Here is an 18,826-nt window from a genome sequence, read left to right on the forward strand (position 1 = left end):
ATTGCCCCCCCCCACCAACTATGCTATATGGCACATGCTCTCATCTGTCGTGCGTTGCACTCCTCATTCGCCCCCCACCCCACCAACTTACATCCACCCCAATCCACACAGGCATAGCCCATTCCATGTGCACCCGGTGTACTCACCTGTTGGTCTGGAGGACCGTAGAGTAGCGCATACTGGGGGAGGACCCCATCCACGAGCTTCTCCAACTCTTCAGACGTGAAGGCAGGGGCCCTTTCCCAAGTCGCAGCAGCCATTGTCACTTCCAGACCGAGGTCACAGCAGCACTTGCAGTATAGGTCCTCTCCTGTGGATGATCAGGTCTCGAGTGATCAATCAGCTAGGAAATGGCAGTCACGCCCGCGGCGGTGCGTACCGCGGCGGTGCGTACCGCGACCGCCGGTGCACATCGTCATTGGCTCCTGAAACCCATAGGCTTCAATGTTAACCAATGCGGCTTCGCATAGCGGTCTTCGACCGCCTACCGCCACGGTGGCCCCGCCAGCGCATTGACCTCACATCCCATTGTCCCACTTCTCAGGTCAGGCAGCCGCCATTTTAAGTGCCCACATGGCTAAATTTTGACTGCGTCACACAGGCCTAGGCCTTGCATTGCCACACATACACGCCTTTCAACCCATTGCGATTCTTTAACTGTGCAAGCTGTCTGAACGTACCTGTGGTTTGCCTGACTCTGTGCTCCATGTTGTCCTTCCTAGGCACCGTCCGCTGGGACTTGCAAGGAGAAGGACGAATCCTCGCGTGTACCGTCCGCTGGTGGACCTGTCGACAATGGAAGAACGCCATATAATACTACGCTACAGACTTGACCGTGCCACTATACATGAACTGTGTGCCCAGCTGGAGCCAGCCCTGATGTCCCCCATCCGCCAACCCACAGGGATTCCCCCTCTGGTGCAGGTTCTGTCAGTCTTCCATTTTTTGGCAAGTGGGTCATTCCAGACAACAGTGGCCATGTCATCTGGAATGTCTCAGCCAATGTTTTCAAAGATTTTGAGCAGAGTGTTGTCTGCCCTGATGAAACTCATGCGGAGCTACATCATTTTCCCAGAGGAGGGTGATTTGCCTACAGTGAAGGGTGATATCTATGCCCTTGGACATATCCCCAACATCATTGGTGCCATTGATGGGACACATGTGGCTTTGGTACCCCCAAAAGACAATGAGCAGGTGTACAGAAACAGGAAGAATTACCATTCGATGAATGTCCAGGTGGTCTGTTTGGCTGACCAGTACATCTCCCATGTAAATGCCAAGTTCCCTGGGTCAGTGCATGACGCGTATGTCATGCGTAATAGCAGCATCCCCTATGTGATGGAGCAGCTACAGAGACAACGTGTGTGGCTAATAGGTGACTCTGGTTACCCCAACCTGCCTTGGCTATTGACCCCAGTGAGGAATCCCCGGACCAGGGCAGAGGAACGGTACAATGAGGCCCATGGGCGAACTAGGAGGATCATAGAAAGGACCTTTGGCCTCCTGAAGGCCAGGTTTAGGTGCCTGCATATGACAGGGGGATCCCTGATGTACTCACCAAAGAAGGTGTGCCAGATCATCGTGGCCTGCTGTATGCTTCACAATCTGGCATTGCGACGTCAGGTTCCTTTCCTGCAGGAGGATGGTGCAGATGGTGGTGTTGAAGCAGCTGTGGAGCCTGCGGAGAGTGAAGAGGAGGAAGACTCAGAGGACGACACAGACAACAGGGACAGAGTAATAGAACAGTATTTTCAGTAGCACACAGGTAAGAATCAGCCATGCCATTTTATATTTCCTGAAAGCCTTCTGCATCTCAACTTTGTCTATTTCCCCCCAGAACTTTTAACATGATGTTTGATTTTCCCTTCCCTTTTCAGTGCTGTATGAGCCACTGCGTGACTTCTGCTTGGTTAGCCCATGGACTAATGCTAAGTTACCTCGGTATGTGTTCATCACAAAGTTAACAGAACGTAATTGATATGTAATGTGTTATACATTTGTAAATAAGACAGGCTGAGTCCAGATTGATTTCAGTGCAATGAGTGATTTATTTTTAGTGCATAGATATTGGTACATGATAGTAAAACAGTGATGGGTGGGGGTGGAGTAATGTCCATGGCAGAGTCCAGTTCTCAGTCTGACAGGTGCATTGTCCATATGCCTGTGGCAGGATGGAGCAGGGGCAGTTCAAGGTTTGACAGGGTGGCAATGTGGAACAGTGTGAGGACTTCAGGGGGTATGTGATGCTGGCGGGGGTCTTGACATCCTACTCTGTCGATTTTTTTCCTCTCAGGCTCCTCTTGCGGGGTGGTTGTTGTTCAGCAGGAGGTGGGGTTCTGGTGGCCTGTCGTTGTGGTGGGGCCTTCTGTCCACTAGCGCCGGCGGAGGTGGTAGGCTGTTCCTGTTCCGGGCTAGTGACAGGGGCCCTGTGTGATGCCACATGGTCCCGAAACGTGTCCTCTATACGGTTCAGGGCCTGGACTATGCTCCCCATAGCGGTAGAGATGTTGGTTAGTTGGTCGCTGAACCCCATGTAGCGTTCCTCCTGCTGTGCCTGGATCTCCTGGAACCTGGCCAGTACCGTCGCCATCGTCTCTTGTGAGTGGTGGTAGGCTGCCATGATGGTGGTGAGGGCCTCTTGGAGAGTGGGTTCCCTGGGCCTGTCCTCCCCCCCCTGTCGCACAGCAGCCCTCCGAGTTGCCCGGTTTCCCTGGGCCTCTGTCCCCTGGACGGTGTGCCCACTACCAATGCCCCCAGGTCCCTGTTGTTGTTGGGGTGGTGGGTTAGCCTGGGTGCCCTGTAGTGGCAGACACACCGCTGCTTGACCTGTCCTAGAGACTGAGGCATGGGCCCGCTGGGTGGGAGCTGTGCTGTTGTTCCCAGAGGGGGTTGGGTCTGCAGTGGCCTGTGTCTGGGTGAGGGGAACCGACTGACCAGAGGTCCCCGATGGTCCGGGCTGGTCATCAGGGTCCAGGTCGACAGAGCTGCTGTCATCACTAGGGGCCTGTTCCGGGGGTGGGATGGACATTTCTGGTCCCTCCTGACCGGTGTGTTGTCGTTCGGGTCCTGCATGGGGTAAGAGGGTATGGTTATTGTTTCTGTGTGTGCATTAGCTTGCGTTTTATGGGTGCCCTTGTCCCCCAGTGCTGGCATTCCCTTGGGGGAGGTGTTGTGAGGGTGTTTTGGGGGGGGGGGGGAGGATGGGTATGTGCAGTGGTCATGCTTAGGTGATGGGTGTCCATAGTTTGGGGATGGCATGCAGGGGTTGGTGTTGGGTGGGTTGTGCTGGAGAGACATTCTCAGGGAGGATGTGTGATGGGGGGTTGGGGGTGAAGGTGGGGGTGGGGGTTAGCATGCTGGGGGGGGGGAAGTAGTTGGGCTTGTACTTACCAGATTCCATTCCTCCGGATACTCCAGCGAGGCCATCAGGATGCAGGATGTTTAGTACCTCTTGCTCCCATGCTGTGAATTTGGGTGGTGTGGGTGGTGGTCCCCCGCCAGTCTTCTGCACTGCGATATTGTGTCGCGAGACCATCGATCGCACCTTCCCCCGTAGGTCGTTCCATCGTTTGCGGATGTCGTCCCTATTTCTGGGATGCTGTCCCACCGCGTTGACCCTGTCCACGATCCGCTGCCATAGCTCCGCCTTCCTGGCTATCGTGGTGTGCTGCACCTGTGAGCCGAAGAGCTGGGGTTCGACTCTTATAATTTCCTCCACCATGACCCGGAGTTCTTGGTCCGAAAAGCGTGGGTGCCTTTGGGGTGCCATGGGGTGGTGTGTATGAGGTGTGGGGTGGTGTATGTGGTGATGTGTGTGTTGGTGTGTGGTGCTTTGTGCTTCTATGTGGTGTGTGTGATGGTGTAGTGTGCCTCTGTGTGTTGTAGCTCTATTTTCTCTGATGTGTCTCTCTCTCCTTCGTCTCTGATTTTTGGTAGTAGGGGTTTGTGGGTGATGTGGGTGTGTGTTTTATAGTGTAATGGGTGTGTGGGAGTGGTGTGTGTATGTGTTTCAGGTGTGTGCCTTTCAAATTGTCCAATGTGGTAGGGGTTTGTAAAGGTGTGTGTATTTTGACCGCGGCGGTGTGTACCGCCAATGGACTACCGCGGTTGAATGACCGCCGCGTGGATTTGCGGGTCATAATGGCATGGGCGTATTTCTGTTGGCGTGGCGGTGGAGGTTTGGTCATCTCCAGTTTACCACTGGCCGCTGATGTGGCGGACTGCAGTGGAGGTCGGATATTTGGAGGTTTTGCAGTTGTGGGTCAGAATGTCCGTAGCGGCTGGCCGCGGCCGCGGCGGTATTGTGGCGGCCTTCTGACCGGCGGTAAGCGGCTTTTACCGCCGAGGTCAGAATGACCCCCATTGCGCCATCTGCACACAGCGCCATCTGCTCTCACCCCTACCCCAGTAACACACACAACGCCATCTGCACACAGCGCCATCTGCTCTCACCCCTACCCCAGTAACACACACTGCGCCATCTGCACACAGCGCCATCTGCTCTCACCCCTACCCCAGTAACACACACAGCGCCATCTGCTCTCACCCCTACCCCAGTAACACACACAGCGCCATCTGCACACAGCGCCATCAGCACTCACCCCTACCCCAGTAACACACACAGCGCCATCTGCACACAGCACCATCTGCTCCCACCCCTACCCCAGTAACACACATTGCGCCATCTGCACACAGCGCCATCTGCTCCCACCCCTACCCCAGTAACACACACAGTGCCATCTGCACACAGCGCCATCTGCTCTCACCCCTACCCCAGTAACACACACTGCGCCATCTGCACACAGCGCCATCTGCTCTCACCCCTACCCTAGTAACACACACAGCACCATCTGCACACAGCGCCATCTGCTCTCACCCCTACCCCAGTAACACACACTGCGCCATCTGCACACAGCGCCATCTGCTCTCACCCTTACCCCAGTAACACACACAGCACCATCTGCACACAGCGCCATCAGCACTCACCCCTACCCCAGTAACACACACAGCGCCATCTGCACACAGCGCCATCTGCTCCCACCCCTACCCCAGTAACACACACAGCGCCATCTGCACACAGCGCCATCTGCTCCTACCCCTATCCCAGTAACACACACAGCGCCATCTGCTCTCACCCCTACCCCAGTAACACACACTGCGCCATCTGCACACAGCGCCATCTGCTCTCTCCCCTACCCCAGTAACACACACAACGCCATCTGCACACAGCGCCATCTGCTCTCACCCCTACCCCAGTAACACACACTGCGCCATCTGCACACAGCGCCATCTGCTCTCACCCCTACCCCAGTAACACACACAGCGCCATCTGCTCTCACCCCTACCCCAGTAACACACACAGCGCCATCTGCACACAGCGCCATCAGCACTCACCCCTACCCCAGTAACACACACAGCGCCATCTGCACACAGCACCATCTGCTCCCACCCCTACCCCAGTAACACACATTGCGCCATCTGCACACAGCGCCATCTGCTCCCACCACTACCCCAGTAACACACACAGTGCCATCTGCACACAGCACCATCTGCTCTCACCCCAACCCCAGTAACACACACTGCGCCATCTGCACACAGCGCCATCTGCTCTCACCCCTACCCCAGTAACACACACACAGCGCACACACACAGCACCATCTGCTCTCACCCCTACCCCAGTAACACACACACAGCGCACACACACACAGCGCCATCTGCTCTCACCCCTACCCCAGTAACACACACACACAGCGCACACACACAGCGCAATCTGCTCTCACCCCTACCCCAGTAACACACACTACATTAAAAACAAATAAATAGATAACCAAAGAGCCTTACCTGACTCAAAGCACTGTAAAGATGCCACAAATGTAGAACGGCAGGCAGGCGGGCAGCAGACGTGGAGCCGGTGACAGGAAGCAGACGACAAAGCCCCGTAAAAGTTAGCTGCAAGCGCTGACTTTTATGGGGCTTTGGCTTCCAGGATCGTCACGGCCGCCGTACGTAAACATAGAGGAGGGCTGCGGGAGCATGCGCAAAGAAGCCACTGTTGCGCATGCTCCCGCGGCCCTCTTCTATGTTTACATACTGCTGCCATTATTATATGGCGTTTGTTGTGCGTCTCCGCGGGCCGCCAAGGTAGGTCCGTGGGGCCGCTGGCAGCCCGCGGGCCGTACTTTGAGTAACGTCGCTCTATAATGACCAAGTCATTATTAGTTAAGAGTAACTGAAGAGTGTAAACAATACCTAGTAACCTAAAGTATGAGAGTGCCAAGAGACTTTAGCTTTAACACTCCCAGAATTGTTTCTATTTACATTTATAGATATACTCATCCACGTGTACATACTTTAACCTAAACGCCCACCCACACCTACATACCGACATCGATCCCTCACATACATACACCCATCCATCTATACATTCACCTATTCATGCATCTACTCACTCAGTCATGCACACATGCACCCATTCCCATAAAGAGGTATATCACTTCATTCTCCACACTTGCTGTTGATCATTAATTCATCATGACAGAGAGACTGACGATCTTACATTCTAAAATAAATTGTCAATTATCCACAGACTTTTTCCAGTCATACTTGATCCTTATTCACACACAATTTTACCCAATCCACCATATGTCCACAACCATATAAACACACAACTTCATCATCCACCCAACCTCCTTTTTGCTCACCCACCCATCCAACCACTGAGTCTCCCAAACTTTCACTAGCCCTTCTACCCATTACTCATTCCATACATACAGCCACGCATGCAAACACTGTCAGAGTCCAGCCATCCACAAAACCTGCTTAGTTCTCTATGCCCTTACCTATTTCCAACTATGGTAACTCACTCTCCAGTCCACTGATTTACTCCTCGATTTTCACATTTTTCTACTCATATAATAACATACATTTGAAATCACTCATGCTTTCACTCTCTCACACACCAAGTCCCTGACCCATCCTCTAACTTGTCCATGTATCTATACCCCCTGATTGGTTTACTCTCAATCATCCATCCAGCCCCATTCCTCCATGCCCACTCACACATCTGATTCACCCTCAACCCATTGGTAAACTCCTCTCTGTAGGCAGAGTTTGCAGCACTTTTGCCACAACGCACTCTACTTTCAGCGTGGAGTTCGGCTAGAAATCTGCCAACCACCATGTGTCACAGTCTATCGGGCCCAGTGTACCTGTCCTGCTAGCGAGCAAGCCTCTTATTCCATTTCTATCAATGATTGCCACTACCTCCTGAAGGAGCTGTGCTGCACACTGACTGCCGGCAGGGAGAGCACCCCCATGCAGGTTCCAGTCCTTCCTACCAAGAGGTACCCATCGTGCATTCATAAGACTTTTGTTTCCAGTGTATGGGCTGCAGTCTGGGCAGCACCCTATCAGCTCAAAGACTGGTGGCAGCACATCAGAATGGCTCAGAAAAGAGAGAAGCTGGGGTACTCATAGCTGCTTGTCAAATATGTAGATGTTCATTTGTGGTGCAAATTAAAAAGAAAAAAGGAAAAGTTTCTTCTGCAGCCACCTGGCAGCCTGGCTTAAATCCATGGCACAGGTCCGCACTTCGCACAAGACCCCTACTCGATTCAACATGCTGCCTCATCCGCCTTCACGGTCTGTGTTTGCAAAATTTGGCAAAGATGCAAGCTAACACTGTAGGTGTGCTGAACAATCCCTCTCCCTTCCACAACACCTTTCAGTTTGATGTCACATTTGAGTGCATAGAGGACTCCTCCAAAGGTGAGTGAGCTTTCTCCATAGATGGTGGATCCTAGACTGCCCTTGGGGATTGTGATTCATAGAATTGCAGGGGTGAACTATTGAATACTCCCTGGTTCTAAAATTATGCAACCTTGCCAGAATGCACAGTGCATCAGCTGTAGTGCTTCAGCAGGTGGGGAGCAGGCAGAGCACAGTAATGAGCAGGGAACAACCTAACTTTGTCTTGCTGTCTGTTGGGACTGTGATGATAAAAAAGCGGCAACATTTGTGTTTATTAAATAATAATATTCACCATTTCTGAAGCCTTGGAGAAAGTGTTGTGTCAATTCAGAAAAAATAATAATGTGAACTGCTACTGTAGACCGCAAAACATGTTTCAATCAGGAATACCTAAGACAGTACCGCTGATATGCTTCAGGTGTGTGTTTTGCATGGACAAGTCTCAGAGAAAGCTTTTTTTACCTCTAGAAATTCTGTGGCCAGTGCACCAAGCTCAGCTCGTCAGAAGAGCAAAGTATAAGTGACAATGTGACATTACTCAGCTCTCACTCTGAATATGGGGGCAGCAGTGCATCACACGGGGTATGAACAACACCTCCCAGCTTTTTTCCTACAGGCGCCTGGATGTCTCCCACTTCTCCCATTCCCAGATTGGCCTCCCATGCCTAGACCTCTGGTAGAAGTGGTTCCTGGAGTAAAAGGTGCACACCCCCAATCTATGTTAAGGGATCTCGAGGGGCCTAGGGGTGGTAAGCAGGGGTGGGCGGAACTCCGCAGAACTCCATAGAATCTTGCAGAGCTTTTATATAACTGCGAAATTCTGCACAAGTTCTGCCTACTCCTTCTACTTATACCCTGCACCAACAGCCTGACCCAACATAAAATAAAAACATCACTAAAACACTTAAATTGTAAACTTAATAATAGGTCCCAAAACAATGGTTATTGCCTCCAGAATGGCAAAAAATTTGTGGGAGCTAGTCACTAGAAATGGATACCAGGATGGCCTGCAGAACTGTGAATGAGGTCACCTGAACTACAGACAGTTCTTCAGATGAAGCCTCTAGAAATGAATACAAACATGAGAAATGAAACACAGTATGCCAGAAATGAACATAGTATGCCATTTGGGGGAGAACAAAAAGGTACTCATGACATTTTATTTGAGTACCCAAATTGGACAGTTGTATGTTAGAATATCAACAACAAAAATGAATATAGTAGTCTAAATATCATTTTCAGAATTGTTGCTCCATTGAGTGAAGATTTTCTATCATGGGGTGACCTTTTGGAAAATGACACTTAGCACACAATATTTTTGTCAAACAATGTTTAGGCGACTGGTACTGTACTTACAGGACACAAAATCATAGCTGGGGTCTCCAACAATAGTAGCGATACACAGTAGGGGATTTGAGAACTGTACACAATATTGTAAATTGGGTTTCAGGCACTTAGCACAAGACTCCAGGTATGGCTTGCAGAAGAGGATGCAGCACTCCAACTGCAGTCTCCTTACTTGGCCAAAATACTCCAGATGTGATCTTTAAAACTTGCTTTAATATGACAAAGGCAGATTCCAGAAATAGATGCTATACACCTGGACACAACGCTGAAGATGAGGGATACTAAACTGTACACAACATTCAGTTGGTGTCTTGGGAGTTGGACAAAGTCTCTGGATATCACCTTCACAGCACAAAACAGCAGTTCAGATGAGGTGCCTAGAGCTGAACACAATACTCTAGTTGTGGATTCTAAAAAGAGAAGTAACAGGATATATACCTGGTGGAACATCTGGAATTGGACACAGTACTCCAGCTACACTGTCAGTCACTTGACAGAGTAATATAGCGGACACTTCCAAAACTGATCACAGTCTAAATCAAATGATGACATTGAGCACATCCATCTGGATCAGGCTTTCAGAATCAGCCACAAAAGTCTAATGGTAAGCTTCAGGTTAAAAGGGGACTATATGCCTGAATTGCTCACTGTATTTAATAGCAGTATTTCACTTAAGAGCATGAGACTTAACTTACAAAATGTCTCAAAGAAGCCCTTTGTAACTGCGCACATGACATCCTTTTGGGATACAGTTTCCACATTAGGGCGCAATATGCCAAGTATCATCTACAGAAAAGTAACCATACCCCAAGCCAGGTATAAGGAACTAGGTACAATATTTCAAGGAGAATTTTAGAATTGTAGCCAATGTCCCACAAGATGCTTTACTTGTTTAACAACCTTCCTTATCTACTGTATTTATATTGTTATCCCTCAAACATTCCTTTCAGTCCTCACTAAGCCTTGTCATATTGTATGATCACTTTAGAATCATCCAGGATGAGTGCTTAGGGATATTTGTAGCACATTCATCTTTTCTGCATGGTTACCCCTGTAATGCCACTTTCTTCTGGACACTATTATTTCTGGTTTTAGGGCTCTGTTGTGAAAAGATTTCTTCCATAGGACTCAGAAAGGTGTGCCTAAACTTTGGAGTCTGCAGATAAGGAATAGAGACCCCCATGGACAGCGTTAGTGACTGTGGCTGATCTTGACAGAGGGGTTCCCGTAGGTTTAGAGGGGCGTACACAGATGAATGCCAGTGAGAGGCAGTGAATTGGCAATTTGTTTTCACATCATCATGCATGTACATCAAGAGATTAATTTGTCTACCATAGCCCTGAGCTGGAGTGTACCTGTGTATGAAATGTGCCTTTTCTACATGGTCACTTGAGCAGTTTTGCCTTTTTCTGTACCCCATGTTTGCTGATACTCAGACTCTGCAATTTGGGCCAGATGTAGGTAGGTATAAAATTGCGACTTGCAATTTGCGAGTCATAGCGACTCGCAAATTGCAACTCGCAAAACGAAATGCAGAAAGGTGTCTCAGACACCTTCTGCGACTCACTATGGGGTCGCAAAGACCCACCTCATGAATATTCATGAGGTGGGTCGCAGTTTGCGACCCCATAGCGAGTCCATGCACTCGCAGGGATGGTGGCCTGCTAGAGACAGCAGACCACCATGTCTGTGACTGCTTTTTTAATACAGCAGGTTTTTTTTTTTTGCAGCCCGTTTTCCTTAAAGGAAAACGAGCTGCAAAACGAAAAACTTCCGAAACCATTTGGTTTTGGTTTTTTCAGAGTAGGCAGTGGTCCACAGGACCACTGCCTGATCTGAAAAAATATTTCTTTTGGCATTCACAAAGGGGAAGGGGTCCATCCACTTCAAGTGGATGGTAACTGCGAGTTGGTTTGCGACCGCATTCGCAGTCACAAAGCAACTCAGCATGGCGATGCGGTCGCAAATAGGAAGGGAACACCCCTTCCTATTTGCGAGTCGCAGCCTCAAATTGCGAGTCGGTACCGACTCGCAATTTGAGGTTGTGCATCGCGTTAGGCCTTTTGTGCGTCGCAACCTGCGTTTTTCGCAGTTTGCGACACGCAAAAGGCTTCCTACATCTGGCCCATTGACACCGTTATTCATTGCCAGTGTGTCTATGTGCTTTGGAATTAAAAAGGTATTGGTAAAATTGGTTTCTCCCAACTGTGATATTTAATTTTCTTGGAAGACCATTGTAGTGAAGAAAATGCATTTTTGATGTGAAAGTTAACTGTCATATGTGGTCAGCAGTGTGTATATACACCACCCACTTATATAAGAAAAATGCCTGCCAGAACCATCACTTTGATATGGCTGTGATGCAGTTTTAATTCACTACATTGACACATGACCAGAAAAAGGAAAGTGAATTTGCTGTGTACGAAAAGCATATTTTTAGATCAATAAGTCATCCCTAAAGTATACTTTAGGCCTGCAGGACAAGGTGCTAATATATGTAATAAAGGCACATACATTTTAGGGTTAGTGTGCTTTTATAGTGAAATTAAACCCAAAGGCTATTTCACTGCATAGGCTTTGCTGTACTTTTTTCTGAACAGTCCTAGGTGGGATTAAAATCTTTATTTCCTATCGCTGCCTCGGGAAATGCTAGAAACATTCCTAAACATTGTTTCCTACTTATTTTAAGGGCAAATGTAACTTTGTAAAAATGCACGTTGTGCTGCCAGAGACAAAAGTGGTCTAAAGTCGGTTCAGCCACTCATCACACCTCTAGAGTTGGAATACACATCCTTGACTGAGAGAGTTCACAACTTTGGCTCACCGGTAAATAGCCTACTGTTAGACACACAATCCAAGCAAAGCAGTAGTAGGCTGTCTATGACCACACAAGGGTTGATACTCTGATTTTCCTATTCAGAGCTACACCTCCCAAAAGGCCACTGCTCACAAGCCCCATAATATGCAAAAAGATCAAAATTGGGAGAACTACCAAAATAATCACTGGAGCATTGAGATAGTGTCCACCTTGAAAAAGAAAACTAAATCATAACAAATTCCATCAAGATGGGTAAAGACATTCTTCCATTAGTTCATAAACGCACAAAAGGATGTTGGGTGAGTCTCAAAACAGTTTATTCTTCACACATAGAACATCCAACCCAGCCAATGTGTTTCATCCTTCAACAAATACTTCAACAGGGCGGTGAGACAAATATATACAAAAACATATTTGAAAACACAGAAAGTACATAAAAACCAACAATCATTTTTTGGACTCCCTCTGTTGTTATCTGTACATATCCCGTTAGTCATTTAGGACTCTAAACCCATCTTAGCTAAACCACCACCCGTTGTGTAAAGGTTTTTTTCAAAATATTTAAAAATTCATTTAATTAAACCCTTGCCCCATATTCCTTAATTAATAAAACAAGAAATACTATCTAGGTGTACCATGCTTAACTTTTCATTTACTATCAGCATTTTATTCAGTGAGATGATTCACCATAGTTCTTACAACACAAATATCTTTATATTGATGTCAACATGTGCGGTTTTCTGCCTGTAAGCTGTTATGTGGTTAAACTATTGCAGATCAGTGATGACTGTTGACACTGAGACCCCCTGTATAGACGAAAGGGGGCAACAAGAAGCAATAACCTTAATTTTCCAAAGTTTTGATATTTTTCGCCTGTTAAGTCTTTTATGACATCATGAGGTGGTGCTAAAGTCTAATCCCTCTATTAGCAGGCATTCTCCAATACATGCTGATGTAAGATTCTAGACAAATCAAACGTATTACATATTGATGAGTCATAGTATCACTCCCCTAACTGAGTGAACTTGCAGTAGATTCCACACCCCTTAACCAGCTGGCCTTCCTCATAAAAAATAAGAGTACCTCATAAGTCATCAACCAGTGTCAAACCCATAGTACGTCTGAACCAACTTCGACTAACTGTTTCCTATGGTCATGAGTTATTCAGTCTGCTTTCAAAGCTTCAGATCTTTCCCCATGAACAACCACATCTTTCCAAACAAACAACATCTTAACTGGCAATTGCTCATCAACCATATTTCAGATCTCCATTCAGTACTATGTATCATCAGGAACATGTGCCCCCTCTCTTCCTTTATTTATTAAAGAGACCCACAAAGTCCCCTCCTGATATTGTTGTCTCCTTCCTGATTCCTGGCACGTCTACTTCTTCTTTTAAGACCAGTGTATGTGGACATACACAAACGCCTCCACACACCTGATCCTCGATGCCCACCGCCACAGCCCCATCACTCCCCTTCAGAGAGGCCTACACTGGCTTCCCGTCAACAAAAGGACAACCTTCAAGCTCCTCACCCACGCATACAAGGTGCTCCACAACACCGGTCCAGCCTACCTCAACAGACGACTCACCTTCTACACCCCGTCCCGCCAACTCCGCTCAGCCGACCTCGCCACCGTCCCCCGCATCCGAAGAGCGACTACCGGAGGCAGATCCTTCTCCCACCTCGCCGCCAAGACCTGGAACACCCTTCCCTTGCCCCTACGACAGACCGAAGACCTGCTGACTTTCAGGAAGTGGCTCAAAACCTGGCTATTTGAGCAGTAGCAGCACACCCCCTCAGCACCTTGAGAACCTCACGGGTGGTAGTGCACTCTACAAATACACTGATTGATTGATTGATTCTGGGCAAGAAAACATTGGGGGATCCACACAAGTCAAACCTCCTTGGATTCCCTCGGATGTCTAGTTTTAAGAAATGTTTGGGTTTGGTAGGTTTCTCTATATGGCTGCTGAGCCCAGGGCCAAAAACGCAGGTCCCCCCCACTGCAAAAACAGGTAGTTTAGTATTTGATAATTCTGATGAGACTTGGGGGAACACTGGGTGGAAGGAAATTTGTGGCTCCTGTCAGATTCCAGAACTTTCTGTCACCGAAATGTGAGGAAAAAGTGTTTTTTTGGCCAAATTTTGAGGTTTGCAAAGGATTCTGGGTAACAGAACCTGGTGAGAGCCCCACAAGTCACCCCATCTTGGATTCCCCTAGGTGTCTAGTTTTCAAAAATGCACAAGTTTGGTAGGTTTCCCTAGGTGCCAGCTGAGCTAGAGGCCAAAATCCACAGCTAGGCACTTTGCAAAAAACAGGTCTGTTTTCTTTGGGGAAAATGTGATGTGTCACTATTGCGTTTGGGTCATTTCCTGTTACGGGCACTAGGCCTACCCACACAAGTGAGGTACCATTTTTATCGGGAGACTTGGGGGAATGCTGGGTGGGAGGAAATTTGTGGTTCCTCTCAGATTCCAGAACTTTCTGTCACTGAAATGTGAGGAAAAAGTGTGTTTTCAGACAAATTTTGAGGTTTGCAAAGGATTATGGGTAACAGAACCTGGTGAGAGCCCCACAAGTCACCCCATATTGGATTCCCCTAGGTGTCTAGTTTTCAAAAATGCACAAGTTTGGTAGGTTTCCCTTGGTGCCGTCTGAGCTAGAGGCCAAAATCCACAGCTAGGCACTTTGCAAAAAACAAGTCTGTTTTCTTTGGGAAAATGTGATGTGTCTGTGTTGTGTTTTGGGGCATTTCCTGTCATGGGCGCTAGGCCTAGCCATACAATTGAGGTACTATTTTTATTGGGAGACTTGGGGGAACGCTGGGTGGAAGGAAATTTGTGGCTTCTCTCAGATTCCAGAACTTTCTGTCACCAAAATGTGAGGAAAAGGTGTTTTTTTAGCCAAATTTTGAGGTTTACACAGGATTCTGGGTAACAGAACCTGGTGAGAGCCCCACAAGTCACCCTATTCTGGATTCCCCTAGGTGTCTAGTTTTAAAAAAATGCACAGTTTTGGTAGGTTTCACTAGGTGCCGGCTGAGCTAGAGGCCATCTACAGCTAGGCACTTTGCAAAAAACACATCAGATTTCAATGTAAAAATGTGATGTGTCCATGTTGCGTTTCCTGATGCGAGCATTAGGCCTACCCACGCAAGTGAGGTACCATTTTTTTTGGGAGACTTGGGGGAACACAGAATAGTAAATCAAGTGTTATTGCCCCTTGTCTTTCTCTACATTTTTGCCTTCCAAATGTAAGACAGTGTGTAAAAAGACCTATATTTGAGAAATGCCCTGTAATTCACATGCTAGTATGGGCACCCCAGAATTCAGAGATGTGCAAATAATTACTGCTTCTCAACACCTTATCTTGTGCCCATTTTGGAAATAAAAAGGTTTTCTTGATACCTATTTTTGACTCTTGATATTTCAGCAAATGAATTGCTGTATCCTCTGTATAGAATGAAAACCCATTGCAAGGTGCAGCTCATTTATTGGCTCTTGGTACCTAGGATTCTTGATGAACCTACAAGTCCTATATATCCCCGCAACCAGAAGAGTCTAGCAGATGTAACGGTATATTCCTTTAAAAAAATCTGACATTGCAGGAAAAAGTTACAGAGTAAAACGTTGAGAAAAATGGCAGGTTTTTTCACCTCAATTTCAATATTGTTTTTATTTCAGCTGTTATTTTCTGTAGGAAAACCTTGTAGGATCTACAAAAATCACCCCTTGCTTAGTTCAGAATTGTGTCTACTTTTCAGAAATGTTAGCTTTCTGGGATCCAGAATTGGTTTTATACTCATTTCTGTCACTAACTGGAAGGAGTCTGAAAGCACAAAAAATAGTAGAAACTGGGTATGTCCCAGTAAAATGCAAAAAGTGTGTCGAAAAATTGGGTTTTCTGATTCAAGTCTGCCTGATCCTGAAAGCTGGGAAGATGGTGATTTTAGCACTGCAAACCCTTTGTTGATGCCGTTTTCAGTGGGGAAAAAACACAAGCCTTCTTCTGCAGCCATTTTTCCCATTTTTTTTTTTTTTTAAACCGAAATTGCTGCTGTATTTTGGCAAATTGTTTGGTCTCCTTCAGGGGAACCCACAAAGTCTGGGAACCTCTAAAATCCTAGGATGTTGGAAAAAAGGAAGCGAATTTGGCGTGGGTAGCTTATGTGGACAAAAAGGTATGAGGGCCTAAGCGCAAACTGCCCCAAATAGCCAATAAAAGCCCTGGCACGTGAGGGGGAAATGGCCTGGCAGCAAAGGGGTTAATCATTTTTCACTTATTCTCAAACTGTGCTTCATTTCTGAAAATCCCTATGGGTTCTTTCTCTCTGTCAGTCAGCTACCATGGACTGAAACATCCCCCAATCCTTTAGACCATATGTATAAATTCCAGTAGTCTAATTCATTATTGACTTTATAGTTATTCTTAACACTGACAAACCTCCTTATTCATTCCAATTCAGGCCCTATCACCAAACCTTAATTGTTCTCATACCATATAATAATTCAAGCGTATATACAATTGATCTTAGCATAATTATTCTTATACCATAAAACAATTAAATATTCTATAAAAGATTGGTCCTACAATATCAAAGCTTCATAGAAAATAATGGAACTCATTGTTAATGTTGAGTCTTTTTTTACAAAGATCTCAACTTGTAATCCATTTAGCCTTGCCTGGCGGAGACTATGCTCCATATCACCTCCCCTTGGATTTTTGTCTATCTTTTGCAACCCATGAAATTTAAATTTTTTATCATCTGGATGGCAATCCCTAATGTGCTGAGCTAAGGGGGAGCGCTGGTTCCTAATTGCTCTTGCATGCTCTTGTATTCTGAGCTTGAGAGTTCTTTTTGTGCTTCCTACATGCGTCTTTGAACATCCACAAATTATAATATAAATAACATAAGCACTATTATAATTAATATATTGTGGAATGGGGTATGCCTATTCTTTGTTGTATCCAAAAGTCTTAGGCCCTGATTAGAACTTTGGTGGTCTGACTGCTGAACCGCAAATAAGATGATTGGAAGGACTCTGCCAAGCCAGCGGCCTCTCCACTGCCCTGTTACGATTCTACTGCCGGGCTAGCCATAGTGTCTGCGGCGGTGTCACTGCGGTGGCATGTTTCTGCTCAGAAAATTTGCCTGAAGCACATGCTGCCAGAGTGCAGATGTACCTCAGGTGCACTGTTGCCATGTACAATATTGTGCATGACTACAGTGTGCACTAACAGTACAGACATAGAGGGGCACAACATGGGCCCCCAGCCACACTGCCCAATGGGCAAAATTTCCCAGGGGCCCTGTTTGGGGCCCCTTCCCTTCCTTTCTGCTGAGCTTTTCATGGCGGGGTCCCCGCCATAAACAGCTCAGCGGAAAGGTAGGTTGTGATCAGCATGGCAGTGCCGCCATCACCACCACCACAATTGACCATGGCTTTCTCTACCGCCACCACCGTGGAATACCAGATCCTGGTGGTTGCGGCGGTTTTGTGACGGCCTGACTGCCATCCTCGTAATCTGACCGTGGGACCACAGAGGATGCGGCGGATGGACTGCCTCTGTAGGTACAGCAGTCCCAGGACTGCCATACTCGTAATCATGACCTTACTTTTATTCAATCCGAATTCAAACATATTAAAATTAGTACAAGTGTAAGTATAAAAACTTTTGGGGGATCAGGTTGCCAGATTTCACTTTTTGAACTTACTGGTGACAAACTATTTCTGGTCACATTTTCCTTCACAGTCTTATATCTCCTGTATGTTACCATGTCAATTAAGCTTATTCTATTTTTATCATAGCACGTGGTGAACTGCACATTCAGGTTGTTACTATGCAGGTATTGAAAGTACCTTTCCAATTAGTCCACAATTTGAAGATACTTACCATACCTGAATAGTAACAACCTGAATGTGAAGTTCACCTGGTGCAGATCTCTATTTCTTCAGTGGAGTCACTGTCACATAGGCTCTTCTTACAGCAATTAAAATTTGCCGAGCAGCTGCTATGTCCTATGATTTTCTAGTCCCTTTCTGCCCAGAAAATTAAAGACATTTTATAAATGGCTTAGGAATTTTTTGTTTGTTTGTGTTATTAACTCAAAAATTGTTGATACAGCTTGAACGTAATCTCTTGTGATTGCCTCCTGCTGGAGCTACCAAAGGTTGAGCAGCAACTCTCAGAACTGTGCTTTAGCCTATCCAGGTTAAGCCTATTAAGTTGGTAGGGGTCACTTCACCCCCAAATATTTCTGATACTATTGAAAGACAAGTAAAGCTTGCACAGTGCTGCTTTTGATGCATCTAATTTTGCCAGTGCTGTAACTGTTCTGTATAGGTGAGAAAACGTTGACCTGCCTGCTGTTGGGCGAGCATGAGATGTGTGTGCTTGCCAGTAGTCTGTGTTTGTGTAAATCTGAACTTCTGCCTATTGTTTGTGTCAATGAGGCTTGTACTGCAGTTGGCCATGCAGTAGCTGTCCGTCTTGGTAAAATATGTGCCCTATTTAAAAAAAACAAAATAATTAGCTTTGTCATTGCGTGTTGTTAAATTCTCCCTGATTCACAGCCCTGCACCTCAAGCCCGTATTCAATGACTTGAAGTCAATAACCACATTCTTTCACACAGCTGTTCACCCTAATGACTGAGTCAACACAGAAACAAATGCCTACAGGGGCATGCAATAACAGGAAATTGAACGTGTCTTTATCTAGCATCTAAGTTCTATCTCCCAGTTATTCATCTATCACTTTGAAAATAGGATGTTCATGTATTTCCGTGTGGAATATAACACATCAGAAATACGTTCCACCACCGGCTATTTATTGAATATTTGTTATTTGTAAAATCCCCAATTGCACATTTTACAAAATCAAGACAAAACTTTCCATAGTTTAGA

The 18,826-nt window shown here is 46.7% G+C and overlaps 1 protein-coding gene across 2 annotated transcripts in view; it reads left to right on the forward strand.

Annotated features, from left to right (window-relative positions):
• The window catches only part of C2_2H8orf34 (chromosome 2_2 C8orf34 homolog), a 1,039,122-nt gene that overhangs the window by 978,196 nt on the left and 42,100 nt on the right, over window positions 1-18,826 (forward strand). The gene's annotated exons all lie outside the window — the stretch shown is intronic.

The sequence above is a fragment of the Pleurodeles waltl genome, chromosome 2_2, assembly GCF_031143425.1.
Source record: "Pleurodeles waltl isolate 20211129_DDA chromosome 2_2, aPleWal1.hap1.20221129, whole genome shotgun sequence".
In the NCBI taxonomy this organism is placed as follows: domain Eukaryota; kingdom Metazoa; phylum Chordata; class Amphibia; order Caudata; family Salamandridae; genus Pleurodeles; species Pleurodeles waltl.